Source organism: Seriola aureovittata, chromosome 8 (assembly GCF_021018895.1).
Source record: "Seriola aureovittata isolate HTS-2021-v1 ecotype China chromosome 8, ASM2101889v1, whole genome shotgun sequence".
NCBI classification, from domain to species: domain Eukaryota; kingdom Metazoa; phylum Chordata; class Actinopteri; order Carangiformes; family Carangidae; genus Seriola; species Seriola aureovittata.
Genome location: NC_079371.1, coordinates 3902863 through 3908774, shown reverse-complemented (window position 1 = coordinate 3908774; position 5912 = coordinate 3902863). Strand labels below are relative to the sequence as shown.

The 5912-nt window shown below is 42.0% G+C and overlaps 1 long non-coding RNA gene across 1 annotated transcript; it reads left to right on the top strand.

Annotated features, from left to right (window-relative positions):
* The first annotated feature begins 336 nt into the window (after window positions 1-336).
* LOC130173942 (uncharacterized) lies at window positions 337-4005 on the top strand. The gene is made up of 3 exons (XR_008828525.1): window positions 337-474; window positions 3157-3297; window positions 3489-4005. It is a non-coding gene; the product is annotated as an uncharacterized LOC130173942 (long non-coding RNA).
* Window positions 4006-5912: the final 1907 nt, after the last annotated feature.

The window sequence follows — 5912 nt, the reverse complement described above, 5'->3', positions numbered from 1 at the left end:
TGTAGGGGAGACGAGTTTGACCAAAGTTCGGTTGGTCTGTTCCACATATTCTCTGAGTAAATAACAGAAATGTAAAAACAGCAGACACATTTATATTGTCTCATGGTACATATCATCATATTGCCATCCTTTACTTCTTATGAGGTGAAGCTAGCATGATCAAGCTAACTGAAGCCTAGTTTAAACAGGCAAGTTAACTACCCCTGCTACAGATGGAGCCGCAGATACAACATCAGCAGTATATCTCAGTGGATTACACCGTCCTCCCCCCCCCCCCGTTTGTTCTGCTTATAGCTTATTTGATTCAGATAAATGAAAACAAACAAAAGCAGGCAGCACATTTCACGATGGCGCAACAGTATTCCCCGAACGTGGCGACAGCTGTTTGGCAAAGGTCCTTGTAAATGATCAGATCACCTGACAGTCAACAAACTGAGAAGCTATCTTGTTTCCTGTTCTGAGATACAGCGACGGGTGAGCGGAGCTTGTTATCTGCGGCAGAACAACTTCACTCTATTCGATCTGTGTCCTGTGTGTCCCCGTAACGCTGCCTGTTGAAAAATACATGACGATGTTGCTTAAGAAAGACGCGGGCTCATCCTCCCCGGGGTTTCTGGTGTCTAGATATTATCCGTGTTTCCTTCACCGTCAATGCCGCTCTCATTGTTTACCAAGACAGCACAACACAAAGCACAGTATGAGGCAGTGTATCAGTTCAAAAGACGGGCGAGGAAGTCAGTACCAACTGTGCGGTGAATGCCATTATCTATGGTCTGCATATTGAGAGGCACCAAGGGCATCAACAAGAGCGTGTTGTGTGTTTTGCCATGCTGTGAGCTGCCTTTCGATGCATTTCCAAGGGCAGGTTTGGAAATGCGCTATAGGGGCCCAGAGATAGGAAACAATATTCTCAATAGGCCATCAGCTCATGTTCTTTTCTCAGTGGTGAGAGAGAGAGAGACTGAGAAAGAGAGAGAGAGAGAGAGAGAGAGAGAGAGGGAGCGAGAAGTGAAACTGCCATGACCTTTAAAATTCACCGAGAAGAGGTGCTCCCCTCGGGGCTCTCTAGAGTGCTGCAGCCTGAGGGCAATATCATGCAATTCCAGTGTAGTTTAACCATGTCGGGAGAGGCCTTGAGTGCGTAATTTCTGGTATTACTCCCTCTGAAGTTGAACAAAGAGGTGTTTTCTGTTACAAACAGAGACACCGAGTGGATTTTCTTCGCACCCACAGTAGTTGTGTGGATGATAGGAATAGCAATGTTAAAGCTGCACCCGCCACAATTTGAGTTTGTTATCTATCAGTGGTGTTATCCTCCTATAGACAGTTCTGTGTGCGCAGAGGAAGCAGCAAACAAGCACTTCCATCAACATCAGATCATCTGCCTCTCCTGTTCCCCTCGAGGACAAGGCGTCACACGCCGGCTGCGTCGGTAAACATGACCATGCAGCGTGTTGATTTATGTAATTTTAAGGTTGTTGTGATCCCATTTTCCTAACAATTGCATCTCGGGGTAATTTACACTCGACGTAGTGCAGCTTTAAAAAAAACCCAGAACGAGGAAGTCTGCGAGCTCTTGTTTGCCAGTCGCTTGTTTGTTTAAATGCTTAAAATGACCCGTGTTTACATCCGCCTAACAAGGGACCTGTCGCACATGTGCAAATGAGCGTCCTCGTTCAGAAGCAAAGGTGAATGTAGTGCAGTGACTTTGCAACCTTTGCAGCACCTCCTCACTGTGCGGTGCAGTTTGCAACAACAACAACTTACCCAGCCTTAACTACAACAGTGATCCTGCTCCAACCATAAGCAAGTACTTTTCTGTTGTGTGAACCGAAACCTTCACGACAGAGACAATCAAAATCACAGTATCTAAACTCGTCACTTAGGGGATTTTTTTTTTTTTTGTCCAAAACAGGAAGTTTCTTCTGCTCTTACCATGTGTGTGGTTGTGCAGATGTGGCAACCATTTCTCAGAGGATCTGCATTAACATACAAGTAATTTGCAACAGCTAATATGTCTAGAAGGCAATGTAACGCCCACCAGATTATGTTTTCAACATATTTGGCAAGGCGCAGTATCTTTACAATGTTCACTGACAACATATTTTATAGTGACTATAGAGCATCATTAAACGTTTTATGGATGTGTGAAGGCTTTCACAGCACTTGGCCGATGTCAGAGAAACATCATGGTCTGTTTTAATGCAGAAAAAGTTCACAGTGACTCGAAAACACAATGTGCTTATTAACATTTAATCAAAAAAGCACAATCTTTCTGTGATCTTAACCAAAGCGCTTTTGTATTCCCAAACAACCACAGCGTAATTGGGAGAACAGTTTAGTAATGTATAAATGTAATTATTAGAAGAAGGGCTTGGAGATAAACAGGCTGAAGGCAGCAGTTGGCTTTTTGAAGTTTTAACTGGAAGTAACTGTGAAAACGTTGCAGGACAACAACAGTGATTACAGTTCAGATAGAGATGAGATACTGTGAACAATAGTCGGAGCAAAGGTGTTTAAAAAAGATTACAGGTCAGTAACACCAAAACTGGATTCACAAAAGTAGCATAACCCTGCACATGTGTATCACATTCACACCTGTCTGCTGTAAATAAGCAACTTAACTGATATGATACACCTAGAAAAAATTATATTAGTACATTATTATTATACAAAATAATAAAGTACTGCGACTGATAATGAAGTAATTATATAATAGACTCAATTAAATAATATTAATTAATACAATGAATATTGCACCAATTATTAAATAACATAAATTAATATGGTAAATAAATAATTAGTATAAGATGTGTACATAAGGTGACGGTTATAAAGAAAGAAAGTATCACCAGTGAAAGATCAACATTAGCTCTGCAGCACAGTCGTTCATCTAGTGCACAGAGTGTGGAAATGTTAATGTGAAAAGACTAAAATATATAACAGTTATCCTCCATAACAGTAATTAAAAGTTGAAGGTTGTATAGAGAGGCCAAGCTCATTTAAAATCCCATTGATGTTTGTAACTACGCTAATAAATAAAAATCCGGCCTTGGAACCGAGACTTTCTCAGCAGTACGTCACGTGGCTCACTTCATATGCTAGTTTTAAAACGAGCTAATGTCATTGTTTGTTTAATGTTTATGTTTTTTGCAGCCTTTAGCAAACAACATTTCCCATAAGTCCCAGACCTTCACGGGTTTAAACGTGAAGGCAAGGGGGTCGTGGTGAGTGCAGGCATGTCTGTAACAGCAGCAGGACAGAGAGGACTGAACACTGGCAGATTCCAGCAGCAAAGTTTGTTTTTTTTTCACAAAAAATAATCATTTCACTTTGTTAAAATCATGAAAGCTTCAAATTTTGGATAGCAAACGTAGGCTATACTGCAGGAGTTTGCTTAAATTTTTTCAGATTGTCACAATTTTATTCAGTTACTCCTTCATCCTCATCCTGCTTTGCCATTTTCACTAAATGCCTTGTCATTTCAGACCCTGCCACTCACGCCTGCCCTGCAGTAACCCCACCACCGGCCTTCCCCGCCTTCCCAGACACCTCATTCTCCCCACGGCCATCTGCTCACCTGTTCTCCATTCCCTCATTAGCTCCTTAGTGAATATATTGCTCTATGTCCACTTGCACCCTGCCAGATTGTCTATCATGCCATCGCAGCTGCAGTGTTCAAGCCCCTGTCTGTTTTGCCCACCAGTTTCTGACCTCCTGCTTGCTCCCATTTGCTTTTTTTTTTTTTGTGTGTGTGTGTGTGGTGCTCCTGCCTGTTACAAACCACCTCCTGCCCACGGACTTCACCCCTTACCTGCCCCTCGCCTGCTTTACTTTTAAATAAAGGTGAACTCCTTGAACTTTTTAGAGTCTGAGCGTCTCTGAGAACTCGAGACACCGATGACAGGAAATGTTGCTGCATGAAAGATTGCGCTGAGTTACAGTGGAGCTGTGCAAAAACTCTTTTGACAGATATTGCGATTACGGTTTGAGTCACAATTTTTGTGGGAATTATCATTTTTGCTGAAAAAAAAATAAAAATGATGATGTGACTTTTGCTGGGGTCTGCACCAAATAAGCATCTTTTCCTTACATCTGTAGAATATGATTTGTAGGTCGGGGCATCTCTGTAGCGCCACAATGCTTCACTCATAAATGTATGTTGTGACATATTTTACCTTTATGGAAAAAAAGAAAAGCAGCTCCTGTGATTTGCATATTGCACTTGGTCATATTGCTATTTCGTTAATATTTTGCTGAAGCTAGTGGAGCAGAGGCTAGCCTGGATGTGATTTGGCTCTTTTTAGCTATGTCCTTTTACACCAAAATTAGCGGCTATAAGTGTTTGTTTTTTTAAATAGAGGTAAACCCACAAAAAAAAAAGATGATTGACTCCTTTACACTGCCACTGGAGTTTCAGACAAATGGATCTGTCGCGTCTTATTCCCGGGTCTGTGTTCCCATAAAAGTGTCGGAGCCAACGCATGAGATGTTTCGGTCGGTGATTGTGTATTTTTGAAACTTATTTCGAGGCTACACTGCACTCTTTTAGCTTTATCTTGAGACTTGTAGGAAATCCTGCGTTGTCCTGGCCCTCGTTGAGAAAGCAGTCCGAGGTGAAATGGTTAGCACACACGTACAACACTTTCGGAGTTGGAGCGGGAACATTTCCATCAAAAATAAAATTAATCCACTGGGTCTTCAGATCCTCGGGCGTAGGGATTAAAAAAAGACTTCTGTGTTGGTTTGTGCAGCCAACAACAAAGCAACTACTGTGTTTCGCTCGTACCTTCGACATTGTTCTACCGAAAGCCGGTGTTCGCGAGGGAAGTAACGATACCGTCTGCAACACGGACTCAGAGGGCGGAACACACACATAGCTCGGGGAGCGTCACCCACCCGGGGGGAGGGGCATCGCCCTTCTTGACGTCACCAGGGGCGAATCTCCATTTCGCTCGTTTGAGCACACATTTCTTGAAAGGTGGAGAAAGCAAAAGAACGAGAGTATGGACTTTTCTCATGTTTGGGGGGTCCGTAGACACGCCATGGACACATACTACCGATAGAAAACCATGGAAAAGTGCATTTTGCATAATAGGTCCCCTTTAATACAATGAATATTGCACCAATTATTAAATAACATAAATTAATATGGTAAATAAATAATTAGTATAAGATGTGTACATAAGGTGACGGTTATAAAGAAAGAAAGTATCACCAGTGAAAGATCAACATTAGCTCTGCAGCACAGTCGTTCATCTAGTGCACAGAGTGTGGAAATGTTAATGTGAAAAGACTAAAATATATAACAGTTATCCTCCATAACAGTAATTAAAAGTTGAAGGTTGTATAGAGAGGCCAAGCTCATTTAAAATCCCATTGATGTTTGTAACTACGCTAATAAATAAAAATCCGGCCTTGGAACCGAGACTTTCTCAGCAGTACGTCACGTGGCTCACTTCATATGCTAGTTTTAAAACGAGCTAATGTCATTGTTTGTTTAATGTTTATGTTTTTTGCAGCCTTTAGCAAACAACATTTCCCATAAGTCCCAGACCTTCACGGGTTTAAACGTGAAGGCAAGGGGGTCGTGGTGAGTGCAGGCATGTCTGTAACAGCAGCAGGACAGAGAGGACTGAACACTGGCAGATTCCAGCAGCAAAGTTTGTTTTTTTTTCACAAAAAATAATCATTTCACTTTGTTAAAATCATGAAAGCTTCAAATTTTGGATAGCAAACGTAGGCTATACTGCAGGAGTTTGCTTCAATTTTTTCAGATTGTCACAATTTTATTCAGTTACTCCTTCATCCTCATTCTGCTTTGCCATTTTCACTAAATGCCTTGTCATTTCAGACCCTGCCACTCACGCCTGCCCTGCAGTAACCCCACCACCGGCCTTCCCCGCCTTCCC